This window comes from Capricornis sumatraensis, chromosome 4 (assembly GCF_032405125.1).
Source record: "Capricornis sumatraensis isolate serow.1 chromosome 4, serow.2, whole genome shotgun sequence".
Classification (NCBI taxonomy): domain Eukaryota; kingdom Metazoa; phylum Chordata; class Mammalia; order Artiodactyla; family Bovidae; genus Capricornis; species Capricornis sumatraensis.
The window spans coordinates 4,548,981-4,571,228 of record NC_091072.1 but is presented as its reverse complement, the minus strand read 5'-3'; positions in this window follow the sequence as shown (position 1 = coordinate 4,571,228).

The following is a 22,248-nucleotide window of genomic DNA, read 5'->3' as shown; positions in this document are numbered from 1 at the left end:
ATGTTTATGATCCACTGAGAAACACATATAAAGCCCTTAAGATAGTGACAGGTTGTTGCAGAGCCGTGAAAGATGGTGGGATCCTTGGCCTCTGGAGGAGAGGAATTCAATCCAGGGCCAGTGAGGAGGCTTAATTGCTCAGAACTTTTGTGTGACAAAGTTTTACTGAAGTATAAAAGAGAGAAAGCTTCTGACATAGACATCAGAAGGGGGCAGAAAGAGTGCTACCCTGCTAGTTTTTAGCAAGCTGTTTCATGTCTGTTAGAAAGCTATTAATCAGATAAGAGAGACACCTCAAGGCTGAGGTGAGTTTCACTAGGTCCCTCTCCCACAATGTGCATTTTTGAGATAGGATGGCACAAGGTGTGTCATCCCCCAGCCATGAAACAATTGATACCAATTCTGGTTTCTTGGGATATTATCAGCCCAAGGTCTGAGAAAAGAAAAAAAAAGTTAGTCTTAGGTGGAACCAATTTGAAAAAAAGGCAAATTCCAAACCAAATACATAGTTTCATTAACATAGCTTAAGAAAAATATTTCCATAAGAAAAACACATCGGTTAGCTCAAGGTTTGAGAAAAGTTAAGTTCAGCAGAAACCAGGTGTCGTCATGGCAACACAGAATTTTAAGAGAAACCTCCTTTTAATTTTGTATAGAGAAGGAAAAAAGCCTGACACTTGTAGCTTGCTTCTTCCTACCGCTTAAGGGAGAGACAAAAAATACCTGACGCTTGCAGCCTATTTCCTCCGTTTGGAGATCCCTGGCCTTCCTGACTGTTACCCTCTCAATAGTATCTCATAATACCCAAAAGTAACCTGTAAGTAAAGGGGGGTGGCCTCCCAGTGGTGCTAGTGGTAAAGAATCCACCTGCCAGCGCAGGAGATGCAAGAGACATAGGTTCGATCCCTGGGTCAGGAAGATCCCTTGAAGGAAATGGTAACCCGCCCCAGTATTCGTGCCAAGGAAATCCCATGGACAGAGGAACCTGGCGGGATACAGTCCATGGGGTTGCAAAGAATCAGACATGATTGAGTGACTCAGCACAGACACATAACCTATAAGGGAGGTGATGTTACTCTTCTCACTCAGGAGATGGGAAAGCTGAAACACAACCAGGCTAAGCACCACACCAAGGCCACTCAGCTAGAAAGCAGACAGACAAGATTCAAGTTGCAGGCTGTCTGAGCTCCGGAACCCACAGTGTGAGATACACACCAGGGATCACCTCTAGCGTGAAATGCAGCCTTGGTTTGAAAACAAACTGGGTAAAATGCCACGCAACATCACTGAAAATTAAAACATACAGTCCTTGGTGGGATTACTTTTTTCATCTAGTACTTCATTTGCTTAAAATAACAATTTATGGGCTATATTGGTCACAATGTTGTAGACAGATTTAAATGCACTTAGCTTTTCCACATACATTTTAACCTTGATGCTACTTTACTTACATGGGTTAAGCCATAGTTTACTGAGGCTGCTGATGGATATACATCCCAAAACACCCCTTGTTATCCCTATTTTACAGGTGAAGAGATGGAGGCTCCACAGGGCCCAGTAATGTGTCTAAGGTCACACAGCAGGTAAGTGAACCCAAACTCAAGATACATCTGTCAGACTCCAGAGCCCCCAGCACTCGTCATATAATAGTGATGAGCTGTGTAGAAGCACCTACGCAAACAACCAGACTTTTGTTCGATAACAAGAGCAACTCTGCCCAGCAACCCATACGCAGGTGCAGTGAGTACACAGCATCGCCTCCAGAGTCATCTGGACCACATCCCACCCCACTGCGGGGATCACAGAGACCGAAACTCACAGGCGTATGCCTCTGGCCACCCTTCTTGCAGGACCGGACACCTGGGGGCCCTGGGGTGAGAGGGAGCCATGGAGTCTGGCCCACTGTCTCACCAGAAGTGCTGACCGCTACCTCCTGGTACAAAGCAAGAGCGGCCACACTGGGCCTTCTTACGCTCACCAACCTCCAGGGGTCGACGCTAGTGTTCTCCAGCATCACTTTCGGTTTGGACGAGGGAGGTGGCCAGCCCCGTGAGTTAAGAAGAAAGACTGGAAAGGCCCCAGGTAACGAGGACCGCCTGACAAAACGGAAAGAGTGCGCTTGATCTGAGTTCAGGAACAGGCACCAGGGATGCCCATGTGCAAAAGGGTCCCAAGGTAGGTACGCAACTGGTGACTTGACCTGTCCCAGTCAGCGCTGGTTTCTCTGAAGTGGACTGGAGGGCCCCTGTGGGCTGCTCATAAGACCAGGAATCCTGCACCATTCTGTCTCTCTCTGCATGGGTGTGGGGCCTTGGATGAGGCTTCATGAACCTCCACCAAGGGCCTATCCTGGCATCAGCCCAGAACAGCAGCTGCCTGGTGATCTGGAGAGCACCCCAGGGATCCCTCATGCCTTTAGCCCTCACCCAGCAGGAAGTCTGAAAACTCCTCCTTTGGGGCTGAGAGGAGAAAAGAGAAGACCCTGCCACCCGCTGAAGGGCCCCAGAGGTCAGGAAGTAACAGAGCCAAGCTGCTCCCACCCAGAGGTCTCCCCTCGACCTCCTGCGGGATGTCCCAACTGTGGAGGGGCTATTTCAAACACAGGCCATGACAAACTCAAGGGGAACCCCATTTATATCAGAGCCCACGCCCTTTTGATGCCTCCTGTTTGAGTCTTTGGAGAAATCCATTAACCGTTTGGTGCTGGTTCCAAATTTCCTGAACCAGAAGTCTTACCAGGCTCAAATCTTGTGGCCTCTGGATGCCTACAGATCACTCCAACCACCCCACTGCTAGTTGGAAACAAATCCCTACACCTTGAAAGCAGATCTAAGATAAGGGATCCAAATGTCCTCCATACTGAAGGACAGCCCGTTAGCATGCATCCTGGCAGAACTGGAAGTTTTTTTGGGGGGGGTATCACTCCCTGACCCCAAAACATGTAACCTTCCCTTGTAACACAGACCAGCCCTGAGAGATGAGAGAGTTAGCCCATCAACTGGTCTCTAAATTTTGTAGCTTCTGATTGCCTTGCTCTGCATGCAGTAACCCCGAGTGATAAGATAAAGTCAAGGGCGTTTGGACTCCTGGCTGGTAGACCTACTCCCCAGGCACAAGAGAAGGAACACCTGAGCCCCCTTGAAATGGAACAACTCAAGCAAGCATCCCCGCCCCCAGGTGGGAAGAAATCAGGAGAGCCTCACAGAAAATGGGAACAGGTGCTGCCCACCCACACTCCTGGTTGGCCCTGTACCCACTTGGAACAGGAGGCCAGGTGATCCTAAAACTCTGAAAACTGGCAGCCGCAAGCTCAGCTCACTCCTGAGCGGGACAGAGAGCACCGGGTGCCTCTGACCACCCATCTGCCCCAAAGCTCCAGGTGCCAGTCCGTGGGGACATCACACTCGAGGGCAGAGGCCCCGAGCCCCAACTGCCAGAGACGCCGCCTGGGGCAACGCCCCCTGGACTACCTGTGCAAAACCCCTCTCTGACCTGAACCTTCTCTTCCAAAAAACCACCACGTGACAGGGGACATTCAGGCCAGGGTGGTGACCCTGGACAGCAGGGCACCCTTACCCCCAGGCAAAAGACCGAGAAACCTTCATTTTTAGGGAAAAATCTGACACATGGCTGTCTCTTGCTCACACTGGGTCCACACATCCTAAGCCATGGAGACCTTCGTCTCTAAAACTTCAACAGGCGGGCACTCAGGGCCCCAGCGCTGAGGCCTGGTAACAAACACACACGTCTAATGGCAGACGGGGGGAGGTCCGCTGGTCTCCAGGCGGTCAGGATGCCAGCTCCCCGCTCCCCAAAACCACGGGGCGCTGTTTGGAAGACGGACCTTCGACCCTCAAGAATGAGGAGTTGGATGAAAAACACAGGAGGGTTTTTCAACGGCAGAACCCATGCACAATTCAGGGGAGACGCGGGTAATACAGTGAAGTCTAACCTTTCTGCTCCTTGGTGCTGAGTCTACTTGCAGTTGTTGACAGGAGGCTGAGGGCAGAGGCCTTGCCCAGGGCCCGTCTGACCAGAGTCCTGGGTGTGAAACAGCCGCGCGGACGCCTCAGCTCAGCACACTCGATGCGGGGTGACGGCGGCGGGGCGGGGCGTACCCATCGCGCAAGGCCTCGCGAGAACTCCGGCCGCCGGCCCCGCCACGGTCCCGAGAGGTAGCCGCGCCCGTGGCCTGCTCGGGAGAAGCCATGCTCGACCGCGAGGCTCCCGCCCCTGCAGGCGCAGAGAGGAGAGCAAGCCTCACCTTTGCTTCTGGAAAAGAGAAAGTGGGTCTTGAGTTTCCTGGAATTCTCCCTTCTCCCCTTAACTGTGAGAGACTAGGCAAAGGAACTTCAGCGTCAGCCATGGTCAGGGACTGACAGGTGAGAAACGCCTGCAGGCTGAGGCTCAGCACCGAACAGGAAGAGAAGTCCCCAGCCCCCTCCTTGAGCCGCTGTGGCCAGCAACCGTGAGGCAAGTGCTGCTACCCCGGCGCTGTTACACCTAGGGAGAAAGATGACCTCTCAGTGTCCGCCGAGAGAGGAATGGATAAAGATGTGGTGTGTATATATATATATAGTGTGTTTGTGTGTGTGTGTTCAGTCATTGAGTTGTGTCCGACCCTTTGCAACCCCATGAATTGCAGCCAGCCAGGCAATGGCACCCCACTCCAGCACTCTTGCCTGGAAAATCCCACGGCTGGAGGGGCCTGGTGGGCTGCTGTCCATGCAGTCATGAAGAGTCGGACACGACTGAGCGACTTCACTTTCACTTTTCACTTTCATGCATTGGAGAAGGAAATGGCAACCCACCCCAGTGTTCTTGCCTGGAGAATCCCAGGAATGGTGGAGCCTGGAGGGCTGCCGCCTACGGGGTCACAAAGAGTCGAACACGACTGAAATGACTTAGCAGCAGCAGCAGGCTCGTCTGTCCAAAGAATTTTCCAGGGAAGAATACTGGAGTGGGTTGCCATTTCTTATGCCATATATATATATACACACACACACAATGCAATACTACTCAGCCATAAAAAGAATGAGATAATGCCATTTGCAGCAACATGGATGGACCTAGAGATTATTATATTAAGTGAAGGAAGTCAGAAAGAGAAATACAAATACCACATGATATCATTTATATGTAGAATCTAAAAAAAAAGAGAGAGATACAAATGAACTTATTTACAAAACAGAAACAGACTCACAGACTTAGAAAACAAACTTATGGCTACCAAGGGAGGAAGTGGGGGATGGGGGCAGGGATGGATAAATTAGGAGCTTGGGATTACTATATACACACTGCTGCTAAGTCGCTTCAGTCATATCCGACTGTGTGACCCCATAGATGGCAGCCGACGAGGCTCCCCCGTCCCTTGGATTCTCCAGGCAAGAACACTGGAGTGGGTTGCCATTTCCTTCTCCAATGCATGGAAGTGAAAAGTGAAAGTGAAGTCACTCAGTTGTGTCTGACTCTTAGCGACCCCATGGACTGCAGCCTACCAGGCTCCTCCGTCCATGGGATTTTCCAGGCAAGAGTGCTGGAGTGGGGTGCCATTGCCTTCTCCGATATACACACTACTATATATAAAATAGATAATCAACAAGGACCTACTATACAGTACAGGGAACTCTACTCAAAATTCTATAATAACCTATGGGGAAAATAATCTGAAAAAGAATACATATATATATCCACATATATGTGTGTGTGTTGATGTATAACTGAATCACTTTGCTATATACCTAAAACTAACATGACATTGTAAATTGACTATATTTCAATAAATTTTTTTTTAAAGATACTAAGTGCAACACATCAAAAGAAAAAAGAGTGATAACCTCTCAGGGATGAGAAGAGTGCATCCAGGTCAAGACAAGTAGAGGCGAACCTTGATCACACGTAGGTTGCCTGAACTGTATACCGTTTTCATCTAGTCATGCAGAGTTGTTACAAACATAGTCACAGTGTGTTCCACTGTTCACACAGTAACACTGAATGGGCTACACACACATTTATTAGTAAAGATTTTTTCAAGACAATCCAAGAAACTTTTGAGTTCAGATTCTTTTCTTTCAGATTCTCAACAATCCTATTAATAATATGAAACTTATTTCCAGAATCCATTTCTATCTTGGACCACATGTTTAAAAAACATGCAAAAATTAGAATTTGTGTCTTTATTGCATATACCTTTAAAATGTGTATGTGCAGATGCAGAAACTTGTACCCATAATTTCATCAACATAAAAATTTCTTTGGAAATAATAAAATTATGATTTACACCTGTTATTTCTCAAGCTGATTTTCACCACTTTAACAAACATAAAGTAATAAAAAAATGTAAACACTGTAGTAATTGGAGGTTGAAAAGCATCAGTTTTTCAAAACATGATTTTTACAAAAAAAACTTGACTGTCTCTCCTGCTTTGGTTCCTATATGTGAATGCATGAGGTTGGCCCTCTTACCAGTGAAATTCAACCATCCAGGAAGAAGGACTCAAAGGAAGCAAAACTACTGAAAGAGGTGACAGTGGTTTGTGGCAAGAGCATGCACATCAGCAGTGAAAGGAAAAAGGAAAAACAAGTGAAAGGACACAGAAGCCCGAGGACCCCGAGCTCCCGCATCTTGTGGGTGGACTGTGTACAGTGAGCTGTCAGGGAATGCCGCCCACGGAATGTCACATCTTGCCCTCAGCAGGTCATCCCCTTGTCTATTTGCAAAATTCTCAATAATTCCATTATCCAATTACAGAAGGAAATAAACAATATCATCCAGAGGAAATTAGTCAGACATTTCCTGTTTTCCAGCTCAATAAGATCCAGGACTGTCAGCTGTAAAGTGAGGTGAACTTACTACAAATGGAAGGAGTTGAACCACAGGCCTGAAGCCAGATTTCTGAACACACCCTACACAGCAGGTTAAACTACAAACGCTGAAACAAGAATATGGGCACCGTCTACCTCTCTTATTCTACGATTCCTCTCTCCTCTGTGTAAACACCAGACTGCTTTATACCCATCAACGGAAAGCCCTTCTATGTAAATCTCTGGTAGTTCAACTGGTAAAGAATCCACCTTCAATGCAGGAGACTCTGGTTCGATTCCTGGGTTGGGAAGATCCTCTAGAGAAGGGATAGGCTGCCCACTTCAGTATTCTCGGGCTTCCCTGGTGGCTTAGCTGGTAAAGAATCTGCCTGCAATGCGGGAGACCTGGGTTTGATCCCTAGGTTGGGAAGATCCTCAGGAGAAGGGAAAGCTACCCAGTCCAGCATTCTGGCCTGGAAAATCCCATGGACTGTATAGTCCACAGGGTTGCAATTAGTCAGATATGACTGAGCGCCTTTCACTTTTCATTTTATAAATACTACTAACATCTACTGAGCACATTCTACATGCCAGAGGTATCACCAGAGATATCACAATTCCCCAACTATGTTTGGGTTCAGTTCAGTTCAGTCGCTCATTCGTGTCCGACTCTGCAACTCCATGAATAGCAGCACGCCAGGCCTCCCTGTCCATCACCAAGCCCCGGAGTTCACCCAAATTCATGTCCATGGAGTTGGTGATGCCATCCAGCCATCTCATCCTCTGTAGTCCCCTTCTCCTCCTGCCCCCAATTCCTCCCAGCATCAGAGTCTTTTACAATGAGTCAACTCTTCACATCAGGTGGCCAAGGTATTGGAGTTTCAGCTTTAGCATCAGTCCTTCCAGTGAACACACAGGACTGATTTCCTTTAGGATAGACTGGTTGGATCTCCTTGCAGTGCAAGGGACTCTCAAGAGTCTTCTCCAACACCACAGTTCAAAAGCATCAATTCTTTGACGCTCAGCCTTCTTCACAGTTCAACTCTCACATCCATACATGACCACAGGAAAAACCATAGCCTTGATTAGATGGACCTTTTTTGACAAACTAATGTCTCTGCTTTTCAATATACTATCTAGGTTGGTCATAACTTTTCTTCCAAGGAGTAAGTGTCTTTTAATTTCATGGCTACAATCACCATCTGCAGTGATTTTGGAGCCCCCCAAAATAAAGTCTGACACTGTTTCCACTGTTTCCCCATCTATTTCCCATGAAGTGATGGGACCAGAGGCCATGATCTTCGTTTTCTGAATGTTGAGCTTTAAGCCAACTTTTTCACTCTCCTCTTTCACCTTCATCAAGAGGCTTTTTAGTTCCTCTTCACTTTCTACCATAAGGGTGGTGTCATCTGCATATCTGAGGTGATTGGTATTTCTCCCAGCAATCTTGATTCCAGCTTGTGCTTCTTCCAACCCAGTGTTTCTCATGATGTACTCTGCATAGAAGTTAAATAAGCAAGGTGACAATATAAAGCCTTGACATACTCCTTTTCCTATTTGGAATGGTTTTTCCTGTGGTCATGTATGGATGTGAGAGTTGGACTGTGAAGAAGGCTGAGCATCAAAGAATTGATGTGTTTGAACTGTGGTGTTGGAGAAGACTCTTGAGAGTCCCTTGGACTGCAAGGAGATCCAACCAGTCCATTCTGAAGGAGATCAACCCTGGGATTTCTTTGGAAGGAATGATGCTAAAGCTGAAACTCCAGTACTTTGGCCACGTGATGCAAAGAGATGACTCATTGTAAAAGACTCTGATGCTGGGAGGGATTGTGGGCAGGAGGAGAAGGGGACGACCGAGGATGAGATGGCTGGATGGCATCACTGACTTGATGGACGTGAGTCTGGGTTAACTCCGGGAGTTGGTGATGGACAGGGAGGCCTGGCCTGCTGCAATTCATGGGGTCGCAAAGAGTCAGACACGACTGACCGAGTGAACTGAAGTGAATGATACAACTTCACTGTAAAGAATTTAAGGTTGGTTGTTTGCAACAGTATTCTGAGTTCTCTAAAGTCCAAGCAGAAGATCCGTTCAAGGTACTGCAGACTTTCTTCAAAGAGATTTTTTTCTTTATGTCCCAAGGTCTGCTATCTATCTATACCTTAATTTTGTGTCTTACCCAATTCTAGTTTAGTGGTCCTAACACTAGGTCCTACCACCCAAAATTAGGATCCTGAGGTTTTTTCTCAGCTCATTCTTGACCAAAACTGGGATTCATTCTGATGTCAGTGGTTTAGACCTACATTAAGCCTTGCAAGACTGCATGCATTCCAGAAGCAATTCTAGAATCAGATCTTTAAAACAACTTGCATTGGAATGCACAACTCTCCATGGAATATCTTCATTTAAAATTCAGAACCACAGATGCTCAGGTAAAAACAACATTAAATTCCTATGGTCCAACCACAGCTTTGATCCTCAAAACCCACTAAGATGACCTTGATCAAATCCCTCCCAGTCTTCTTTGAGCAACTCCATTCTCAAAGGCAGGCATTTCATTTGATCCATACAAAGTTCCTTATATTTCTTCCTCATTGAGCAATCCAATGTCTGTTTGTTCCTCTCTCATGGATCCTGCTTGAATTCTTTCAGGCCAGCATTCGAAGTCTTCTTTTTTAAAATTAGGATGGCCACACAGCCTGCTTCACTTGGTGCAGTCCTTGGATATGATGACTGTCCCCGCTTAATCTTCACTGCTGTTGTGTTATTGTTCTTTAGTCCCTAAGTCTTGTCTGACTCTTTTGTGACCCCATGGGCTGTAGCCCACAGCCTCCTCTGTTCACGGGATTCCCCAGGCAAGAACACTGGAGTGGACTGCCATTTCCTTCTCCAGGGGATCTTCTCAACCCAGGGATTGAACCAACATTTCCTGCATTGGCAGGCAGATTCTTCACTGCTGAGCCACCAGGAAAGCCCAATCATTGTGACTCCCTCCCTTTTATTCTCAAAGGTGCCTCCCCTGGAAAAATAAATTATATGGCCATCCTAACATAAAAGATCTTGACCTGGTAGACCACCTGAATCTAAGCCTTCTTTCCTCCCAGCTAAACTTTTCCTGATCCTTCAGTAATACCCCTGACGTGACGTAAGCGCTGTAACCTTCCTGTTGTCCTCTTCCCACGGCAGTCGGCCTCTTTGTAGGTTTGGGGAAAAGAGGGCAGATCCCAAGTTCCCTGTGCTCTGTAAATGTGTTGTTTTCCTTTGACAGTCACTTAACATCTTGTATTTGGCTTGTAATATTTCCTTTCTCGTGAATAGTAGCTTCCGTTTCTGAGTATTTTTGCAGTGATCATTTGGACCTCATCTACTCTTCAAAATGAGGTTCCCACAAGGACTTAGCCTGTTACTGAGGTCAAAGTCAATGCTAGGCCCCACTCAATGGTATATAACCATCTACTTGAATAGCTTCACAAGGCAGCTTCATAAAGAAATACAGAAATAAAAAGGAAAGCACAATCGACTGAGAGCTGGACTGCAATTCATCATGAAACGCGAGGAAGCAGCACTGACAGAAAACCCGAGCCCACGTCTACCTTCACTGTGTTGCTGCTATTCCAGCATTAGAAACCATCCCGGGGGGGAAAAAAAGAACTTGGAAGAGTTTGGGGACAGTCTTTTGAAAGTCGCGCCCCTGGTATTTCCACCCTTGCCCATGTATGACTTTAGAAGGGCATGCTTTCCCTGAAACTAGTCCTTCACAAGATGTGCCCTGAGTAGAGCCCTGATCGTATTCCAGCCGGAAGGACAGCAAGGCACTGCCCTGCCAACCTCCTTTCCTAGAGAGCCAACACAGTCTCGGGGACACACTTTCCTTTCAGCCTGACCCCATCCGTGGCATTCACAGGACACTGGCGCTAACATTTCATAGAGCGTGTGGCATAAAGCACTGCTATGGACACCTGCAAGAGAGCTTTGTTTTCCTTCAAAGTTCTATTAGAGCTGCGACATTTTTCTGCAGTGTTTTATATGACTTGCTGGAAATGATTATTGTATTGCATTAAACAGAACAAAATCATTGGTGCCAGGCAACTAAAAAAAAAAAAAAAAACCATGTGACCAGACGCCTGTCACCTATTTAGAAGAGAGAAGCAAATCTAGCAGGACACAAAACTACCTAGTTTTGCTGGTGAGGATAATAAAAACTAAATAGCCACATAGGGCCTGCAATGGGAAATTTGACATGATGACACACAGATACAAATGAAATGTAAAAATCCTAGCAAGTTACACAAAAATTATTGATTTTTTTTTTCCCCTCTGATTACAATTTCAGTGATCTGAGTATATTAGGTGCTTGTTTGCTTGTGATGTGTTTTATCAATGCACTGAATCTGACACTCAATTTGGAAATCAATGTTTATTTCATCATTTTTCTCTGAGGGGTTCTATTATTTACAATTGATTTAACAGGAACGAAAGGCTTACCATTAACAAGACTCAGTGGCTGACACTTCGCAGATGAAATATTGAAATTCAAAAAGTGAATTAACCATTGCCAAGACTGATGGTTTGATAATTTTTTGCACCAAATCTGATGTATTTATAATTAGAATGTCAACACAATAGTGCTCCTGCTTTGCCCTTTCCTGATTCCTTCACTTTAAAATATTTAAAAGTTTGTTTGCTTCATAGACCATCATTCCTTTGAGTTAAAGTGCTCCTTCAGTACTCTTAGAAACAACAACAGCAACAACAAATTAAGACTGTGGAAAGTCTAGCTTCAAAAATGTCTAAGGAAATATGTATCTTTCACTCCTGATATCAGAGGAACAAGGCATATGAAAGGATATAATTATTAGAGCCAATATAACTATAAAATGAAACTTACTTTTGGAAAAATATCAATTAAAGGGATAGTCTGGGATTAACATGCACACATTGCTATATTTAAAATGTATAATCAACAAGGGCTTACTGTACAGCACAGGGAATTCTGCTCAATATTATGTAACAATCTAAATGGGAAAAGACTTTGAAAAATAGACACATGCATAGGAATAACTAAATCACTTTGCTGTTTACCTAAAACTATCACAACCTTCTTAATCAACTATGCTCCAGTATACAATAAAAAGCTTTTTAAAATGTTAAGAAAATGACTTCAGTCACAGTTTTTAAAAATTCAGAGTCAATTGACTGGCTTAAATAAGGAGATCTACAAAATCTAAGCTAAAATAACCAACAAACCTGGGGTTAGTTCCCAGGGCTGGTTGGTTTGTGGTGCCACGATATCATAAGGACCCACGGTCTTATTCTCATTCCATTCAGAACACTCAATTTCAGCTCCCCCTCAGGAAACATCACCCCGCTCAACACCATCTGTCAGACAAGAACAAGATCTGTTCTTGTGTTCTCAGAACAAGGCAACCCTTTCCAGACATCGTCAGCAGTGAAGTCTCTCAGGTCGAACTGATTGGAATTCGTCACATGAGCATTTGTCAACCCGGCCCTGGGAGGAGAGTGGGATTGCCAATGTGGGTTAAACAGGTATCAGAGGGGAGTAGAGTGGAGTTCTGAACAATATGGGCATTCTGCCAAAGAGAGGATGTGGAGAATGAGACATGGAATATGTTCAAGCAGGTCTTTATCTTAAGGCAGCAGATAATAAGGTCTTCCCCTGCCCCCAGGAAATCTTATCAGTTCAAAAGAAACCGCAAGAATTGACACCATGAACTCCCCAATAAATAGTACATGTACTTCCTCTTGCAGCTGTGGTTCTCAACCAGGTTGGTTTTGCACCCTACTCTCGGTTCCAGGGAACCCTTGGCAATGTCCGCAGGTACTTCTGGTTATCCCAATTGGAATATACGGGTGGCATTTGATGGATGGAGGCCTAGGATTTTGCTCAACATCCTACAAAACACAGCATAGCTCCTAATAACAAAGAATTATATGGCTCCAAATGTCAACATTTGGAAATAAATGTTGCCAAATAAAGAAAGCTGAGCACTGAAGAATTGATGCTTTTGAACTGTGGTGTCAGAGAAGACTCTTGAGAGTCCCTTGGACTGCAGGGAGATCCAACCAGTCTATCCTAAAGGAAATCAGTCCTGAGTGTTCATCGGAAGGATTGATGCTGAAGCTGAAACCCCAATACTTTGGCCACCTGGTGTGAAGAGCCGACTCATTGGAAAAGACCCTGATGCTGGGAAAGATTGAAGGCAGGAGGAGAAGAGGGCGACAGAGGATGACATGGTTGGATGGCATCACTGACTCGATGGACATGGGTTTGAATAAGTTCCGGGAGTTGGTGATGGACAGGGAAGCCTGGTGTGCTGCAGTCCATGAAGTTGCAAAGAGTCAGACATGACTGAGCAACTGAACTGAACTGAAATGTCAACAGTGCTAGCATTGAGGATTTCTGACTTAAAGCAATCCTAATCATGGATTTCGGAGAAGGCAATGATGCCCCACTCCAGTACTCTTGCCTGGAAAATCCCATGGACGGAGGAGCCTGATAGGTTGCAGTCCATGGGGTCGCTAAGAGTCGGACACGACTGAGCGACTTTACTTTCATGCATTGGAGGAGGAAATGGAAACCCACTCCAGGATTCTTGCCTGGAGAATCCCAGGGACAGGGGAGTCTGGTGGGCTGCCATCTATGGGGTCGCCCACCTACCCTTTCAGAGCCCCTAGTCAGCTTGGTCCCCACTCCAACTCTTAAAGCATCAACCAGGGCTTTTACCATGTATGCTAGGAAAGCATTTAAAAATGGAAAAAAGAGAAGAAAGCAAAGAAAGAGATAGACCCAAATGGGCAACATGAAGGAACTATGTCAAGCAGGAGAAATAAAGTTTTGAAAACAAAATCCAGCTATGTGCTGTTTATGAGGGACACACAGAAAGCACGAAACATTTTCAAATGATGGGGAAGACATACCAGGAAATTGCCAATGAAAAGAAAATTGGCCTGGCTATATTAATATAGACAAAAGGAGACAAGGACAAAAGTCTGACTGGAGGAGATATTATGTAATGATAAAAGACTTCATTCACCAGGACAAAATAACAATTCTAAACATGTATGCAGCTAACAACATAGCCTCAAAGCACTCATTTTGTGCCTTTCTTTACCGTTCTCATTTTGAAACCTTGCACATATACTACTTTTATTTTCCTTTTATGTCAGCAGGGGGCTATCTAGGTGGTAAATTGGGCCATTTTCCCTCTCATTCTGAATGTGTGTCTGTGTTGTAAAAATACCTACTCTATGATATACTTTGAAAATTAAATATGTGAAAAGAAAAATCTGATCATATCTTTCAAAGCTGATTAGAGAGTCCACATGCCTCTTGGAAGCTTGTTGAAAGGTAGATTTCCTATTAACAGGCGTTCAGTCATCACTGTCTGTAAGTCTTTTTTCAACCCGAGGTGCACTTGGCATCTTGGCTTCAGTCTCGTGGGCTTGTTGGATCAATACCTTTACAAGTGAACCTTTAGGATTCTGTAGAGGAGGCTGAAGTCATTGCAATTGTTTCTTTTACAGACTTTCAATAAATCTTCCTATTTTCAGCCACATCTGCCCTCCACTTTTTAAAGGTTGCTGGAATTTTCTAAGTCTTTCTAGAATTTTAGAAAGATTATGTGAATTCATATATTTAAAAAGTAAAGTTACTTTCTTTGAAAATAAATGACTAAATCATGTAAAATTTATTATGACTAATTTCAGATGTTACAAGGAAATGGGTCAGAACTCTTCAGTTTAGTGAATTTATCCTTCTTTGAGATGAATGGTTACAAGAGGGTTGCTAAGAACCACTGTGCAGCTAAGAATTGTTTCCATTTCAGTGGAAACAAACAGCTTTCAAAGAGTTGTGTAGGTGTCACTTTTACATAGCACATCTAACCATTAAAGTAAACATTCTTCCGATTCAGGGCACTGCTAATAAAAATTAGAGGAAATCCGAATGATAGGACAAGTGCATTTGCGTCTAGGTGAGACACACACTCATTCCGATTTGTACCGCTGGCTGTCCGTCCTAAACGCTCTTGTTAATATTCCAAGATAGCCTCAGGGTTAATAAAATTATATATCTCTTGCTACTTACTATTTATGATAAATTTATGTAAATTTTGCTTCTGAATATGCTTATGCCTGGGAATGAGACTATATATTGTAATTCTTCATTAACCCGTAGCAATAAATGCTTGATAAGTAAAATACCACTGTCTAAATTTCATTTTTCTAATTGGCACTGTTTCTATTCATGAGAAAATGTTATTTTCTCAGATGTTTTGGTGTAATATAACATGGCTAGTTTTTTTGTTTCTCAAAGCTAAAAATTCCCAGCAATGAATAAACTGTGGACCCTTAAAGATACACATTTTAAATTACAATAGAATTAAGACTTTGGTTTATACTACATGAGATTTTTGAGAAATAAGACTTGTGTAGTTCAGGAGAGCTTTGGTATATTATGGGTTAAAAATTAAATGTTAAATGCTTGCTAAGTAATATATTCACATACTCAAACATCTCAGATTTGATTAATGTTGGATATACTTTATAATTCTGAGCTGTCTGTGGTTCTCTCCTGCCTCTACACCATTCACACCATTACTGTAATTTATTTTTATTGGAATATAACTCATAATAATTGAATTAAATAAATTAGAATGAAGGTACAGGTCTTCCTTATAGAAAAAACTCTGAATTACTAAAATGGAAAAAAATCACCATTAAACAAACACGCTACCAATGGGTGTTTTCAGGCAAGATCCATCAATGGATGCTAAAATTAGTGGTTGACAGTTGGAGGAGAAGCAGGATATTTGCATGGTCCAAGCTACTCGTTAATCACCGAGTGGAAAGTGTAACTTTATAGTGGAATAGCGCAGCGGACACCACCCCAACCAAGGGCTCCAAGCCAACGTCATCATCGTCATCAGACGGGGGAGCCTGGTGGGCTGCATTCCATGGGGTCGCACAGAGTTGGACACGACTGAAGCGACTTAGCAGCAGCAGCAGCACAGCGGACACCACCCTAACCAAGTGCTCCAAGCCAACGTCATCATCCTCATCAGTAATAAAAGACACATCGGCATCAAGCACCCCTGAAGTAACGCACTACGAGAGGCACGTCGGTTCTGCGGTACTCTAGTGAAAATATGCAACCTCAACCCAATCTCACGTTGTCAGCTCCAAACCGAAGGATGTTCTAAAAAATACCCAATTAAAATACTAATTTTAATAGTGTCAAGGGAAGATTGAGAAACTGTCACAGTGTGGGGGGAAGCTAACATGCCAGTGGAATTGTGATTGTGATCCTGGGATGCGCTCTGGAACCCCAAAAGGACAACTGGTGGAATCTGACTAAGATCTGGAATTTAGTTAACTGTATCGCTTAATGTTACTTTCTTGGTTTTGTTTATTTAGGATATTAGCATCAGGGCAAGTTGTGTAAAGATGTATGGGAACTGGCTGAAATATCTTTGCAACCTTCCCATGAATAGAAAATTCCCAGCTTTGGGGCTGATTGCTTTAAGGAACAAAGTCACCAACAGCAGAAATCGAGAAGTCACGTGTGGAGCAGCCCTGGTGGGTGTGTGGCAGGGATCAGATCTCAGTCTCAAGACTTACTAGATGCAAGGTATCCGCAAGGCGGACGCAGAAGGCATAGCTGCAGCTGGGTATCCAAGTTCTGGGGAGGAAACCGGGCAGAAAATACAGATTTGGGGATGTAGTCATACAAACTCAGATATCACCCAGAAAGTAAACGTTGAGGAGAACAGAGTTCTGGTACCCTCAGATATACAGAGACCTCCTTGCTCCATACCCGCATCTGAAATGGAGCAAGGAGGAAATCCAGGACAGAAGGGACGGTGAGGGGAGCCTAAATGCCAAATGAGGGAAGTGTATCAAGGAAGAGGCATGGACAGCTGAAAAGAGGCCAATAGGTAACACAAAGGGTGCATGCAAACTGACCATTCAGTTCAGCACCGAAAGATTTAGAGAGAAAACTATAGCACTGTCTTAACAGATGATTTAGAAAAAGGAACACTGAATGAAAATCAGCTACTATGGTAAGAATTCTCAGAAAATTAAGACTAAGTAAATTCCCTTATCCTAGTAACGTGCTGCTATACAAAAACTTCTAACTCATGGATAAAAACTATTTCCTTAAAACTTAGAAGCCAAGACAACCGAGAGTTGGCCACAGTCACAAGTTCTTCTAAAAATGGTACTAGAGGGCCTAGTGAAACAAGATGCACTTATCTACACTTTTCCTCCTTCAGCATACTCATATGGGGCACCATGATGGAAGAAGAACAAGAATCACATATCGTATGACCCCAAAGAAGTCACAAATTATTAAAACTAATATGAGCTCCTAATGCTCTCTGGATATAAAAAAAATCAATTATATTTATAGTCTATGAACAAACAGAAAATGAGGTTTTTTTAAAAGCTGTCATTAAAATATTAATAAAAATAATGTATCCACAATACTCCAAGCAGAATTTATGTCACTTCCATGAGGAAGAATATAGAAGTTTTTGAAATACATTTAGAATTCAAATAAATAAGTCATACTAGTATTCATGAATTATGTCTGCCAAGATTGATCCATATAGGCAAAACTATTCCAACCAAAATCCCTATGGAATTTTTCATAGAACTTCATGAGCTACTTCAGAAAATTATAAGGAAAGCAAATGAAGAGGAGGCAAAATATTCCTAAAGAAGTACAAAGTAGAAAAAAAGTAATGGTAGCAGGCTTAACCTAGACTCAGTGTGAAGAAGTGTAATTTAAAAAGCAGTATTAATAAACAGCAAACTTATAAACAATGAGACAGAAGAAGGGATTCAGAAAGACACACACGGAAATTCTATTTATGACAGAAAAGATATTTACAATTAAAATAAGGATAGACTGTGAAATAAACAATGTTGGAACAAATAATTTCCATATTAGGGGGCAAAAGTGGATCCTTACCTCACACCAGTAACAGAAATCAACTCCAAATGAATGATGTGAAAGGCAAAACTAACATATCTATAAGAAAATAAAAGCAAATACTTAATATTTGTATTTCTTTGATATATGTTATAAAATAAAACGAAATTAGAATGCATTAAAATTGATAAGCTGTGTTCACCAAAAGACACCACAAAGAGTAAGATATGCTTAAATCTAGGAGTATATATTTATAAAAACACATCACTAATAAGGAATTAGTCTCCAGGATATATAAAGAGCTTATAGAAATCAGTAGATCACAGATGTTTCATAAAAGGTAAAACACAATATTCATTGAACATGAAAAGATATACAACCTCATCAGTAAAATAGGTAAATGCCAAAAAAAACTGAGATACTTTTCCAAACCAAGCAAGTGCAGTAAAATAAAGTTTAGCAATACCAAGTGTTGGTGAATATTTAAAACAACTGCAATGCTCATATTTATAATATATTATTTTGATACACACACAAATGACAGTGTCATAAACAAGAAATAAGTGACATACAGCTCAGGGAACGCTAAGGCTCTCATAGAAAAAAGAGGCAGAGACAGTATAACGGTGAAACAGGGGCTTCAAAGGCAATGGCAACATTCTGTTTCTTATACTGAGTGTGGAAAATGGAGGTTTTGTTTATATATTATTATATATTTTGCTATTTGATTGTTTTTATTATTGATTACTCTAGTTTTATTATTTTATTCTGTTTTTCATTATATTATTTATTTTCATATTTTGTCATTCATCATGTTTTTATATTTCTATAGTGAAGAAATATTTATTTGTACTTGTTATTTTGTGTATTATTTTCAAATATTTTCTTCATTTTATCATCTTTTATATATATTCTTCCATATGTATTAAGCTTTGTGGCTATAAATTGCCCTGAAGAGTAAACAATGGAAATTTAACCCACAAAGCAGAATGAAAATCTCATATAAAATTCTTCATTATCTCAAGGCAGTTAAAGACCAGATGACCACTCTGAAACAAGAATACAAAGATGGAATGCAAGATTTCAAAAAAAAAACATAAAGCAACAGAAAGAGATGAAAATTTAGTTAGCCTCGCTCTGAAAAGAATGGAAATGAAAGACAAAACTATTACAGAAATGAAATTACACTAAATCAACCAGTCAGGCAGAATAAAAAATAGTCAGCAACCTGAAAATCAGGCTGAGAAAAACCAAGCAAAATGAAACTGAGGTATTAAAATGGAGAAAAGGATTATTGATGTCTAAGTCAGACAAAGGTTATACAAGAAATGCATACATTATATCCTTAATAAAGTGAGGAATATTCAAAGAAGTTTTTCTCTGAAATAAGGGAAGGTCTGAACCAAGAAATGAAAAGGGTATAATGAATGGGGTAGAGGGTAATGATACAAAATAAATAAACAACACTAAGGCACCCCACACTCAGTATAAGAAACAGAATGTTGTCATTACCTTTGAAGCCCCTGGTTCACCTTTATACTGTCTCTGCCTCTTTTTTCTACTCTTGCCTGGAAAATCCCATGGACAGAGGAGCCTGGTGGGCTGCAGTCCATGGGGTCCCTAAGAGTCGGATATGACTGAGCAACTTCACTTTCACTTTTCACTTTCATGCATTGGAGAAGGAAATGGCAACCCACTCCAGTGTTCTTGCCTGGAGAATCCCAGGGACAGGGGAGCCTCGTCGGCTGCCGTCTATGGGGTCGCACATGACTGAAGTGACTTAGCAGCAGCAGAAGGCAAATCTTGGTAAAGTCAACAGTCTTCAAAGACAAAACAAAAAATAGATAGGCAACCACAGGGATGAATAAAAAGCCAGATATATCCTGGGTTGGAAACTGAACACTGCAGTGATGAACATTCTCCCTGAACCAAAATTATGTAATACAAATTTGATTCAGAATTTCAAATGAAGAAAAAAATAGTCAGGTGTGAATAGCCAGGAAAAAACTGAAACCAACAAAAAGTAATAAGAGAAACTGAGACTTTCAATTATTAAAATATTATTATGAAGTTATAGAAATTAATGGCTTTCCTTGCTGGCTCAGACAGCAAAGAATCTGCCTGCAATGCAGGAGACATGGGTTTGATCCTTGGGTTGGGAAGAGTCTCTGGAGAAGGGAATGGCTACCCACTCCAGTATTCTTGCCAGGAGAATTCCATGGATAGAGGAGCCTGGAGTGCTACAGTTCATGGTTTCAAAAAGAGTTGGACATGACTGAGTGACTAACAATAGAATGGGAAAAACTAGAGATCTCTTCAAGAAAATTAGCGATACCAAGGGAATATTTCATGCAAAGATAGGCACAATAAAGGACAGAAATGGTATGGACCTGACAGAAGCAGAAGATATTAAGAAAAGATGGCAAGAACACACAGAAGAACTATACAAAAAAGATCTTCATGACCCAGATAACGATGATGGTGTGATCACTCACCTAAAGTCAGACATCCTGGAATGCAAAGTCAAGTGGGCCTTAGGAAGCATCACTATGAACAAAGCTACTGGAGCTGATGGAATTCTAGTTGAGCTATTTCAAATCCTAAAAGATGATGGATGCTACGAAAATGCTGCACTCCATATGCCAGCAAATTTGGAAAATTCAGCAGTGACCACAGGACTAGAAAAGATCAATTTTCATTCCAATCCCAAAGGCAATGACAAAGAATGTTCAAACTACCGCACAATTGCACATGCTAGCAAAGTAATGCTCAAAATTCTCCAAGCCAGGCTTCAACAGTACATGAACTGTGAACTTCCAGATGTTCAAGTTGGATTTAGAAACGGCAGAGGAACCACAGATCAAACTGCCAACATCCGTTGGATCATTGAAAAAGCAAGAGAGTTCCAAAAACACATATGCTTTATTGACTATGCCAAAGCCTTTGACTGTGTGGATCATAACAAACTGTGGAAAATTCTTCAAGAAATGGGGATACCAGAGCATCTTACCTACCTTCTGAGAAATCTGTATTCTCAGGAGAAGAAGCAACAGTTAGAACTGGAAATGGAACAACAGACTGGTTTCAAATTGGGAAAGGAGTAAATCAGTGATGTATATTGTCACCTTGCTTATTTAACTTCTATGCAGAGTAGATTATATGAAATGTTGGGCTGGATGAAGCACAAGCTGGAATCAAGATTGCCGGGAGAAATATCAATAACCTCAGATATGCAGATGACACCACCCTTATGGCAGAAAGTGAAGAAGAACTAAAGAGCCTCTAGATGAAAGTGAAAGAGGGGAGTGAAAAAGTTGGCTTAAAACTCAACATTCAGAAAATTAAGACTATGGCATCCAGTCTCATCACTTCATGCAAATAGATGGGGAAACAATGGAAACAGTGAGAGACTTTACTTTGGGGGGCCCCAAAATCACTGCAGATGGTGACTGCAGCCATGAAATTAAAAGATGCTTGCTCCTTTGAAGAAAAGCTATGACCAACCTAGAAAGCAGAGACATTACTTTGCCAACAAAAGTCCATCTAGTTAAGGCTATGTGTTTTCCAGTAGTCATGTTCAGATGTGAGAGTTGGACTATTAAAAAAGCTGAATGCCGAAGAATTGATGCTTTTGAACTGTGGTGTTGGAGAAGACTCTTGAGAGTCCCTTGGACTGCAAGGAGATCCAACCAGTCCATCCTAAAGGAGATCAGTTCTGGGTATTCATTGGAAGGACTGATGCTGAAGCTGAAACTCCAATACTTTGGCCACCTGATGTGAAGAACTGACTCATTTGAAAAGATCCTGATGCTGGGAAAGACTGAAGGCAGGAAGAGAAGGGGAAAACAGGATGAGATGGTTGGATAGCATCACCGACTTGATGGACAAGAGCAAGCTCAGAGAGTCAGTGATGGACAAGGAAGCCTGCCATGCTGCAGTCCATGGGGTCACAAAGAGTCAGACATGACTGAGCAGCTGAACTGCACACACACACAGACACAAACACACAGTAATTAATGAAACAATAGACACACCTATGGAACCAGAGAAACCAGAAACAGACACAGTTGAGACACAACCCTCAATTGCTACAGGACATTTTAAAAATAAGATATTTTGGAGAACCAGATGGCAGAGGAGTAGCCAGTCATGGAGTTCATCTCTCTCCACGGATACATCAGGAATACACCCTCTGACACAAAAAGTGCAAGCAGAGCACCAGCTGAGAGCAGACAGGAGTGCCTGACCAGCGTTAAAGAATATATAGACCCATGCAAAACTCGGCAGGACGAAGGAACTTGGGGGAAAAACAAGAGTGTTAGTAGGACTGGACCTGCCCTCGGCGGTAGGGGAACTGAGGCAGGGGTCTGACCCCCACATTGGGGCGATTGTCTGAGTCAGAGAAGAAACATTTGAGGCTGAGAGTGAAACAGGTGATCTGTGGCAGCCTAAATGGAATGAGAATCAGACAGTCCTTGCCGCAGCTGTA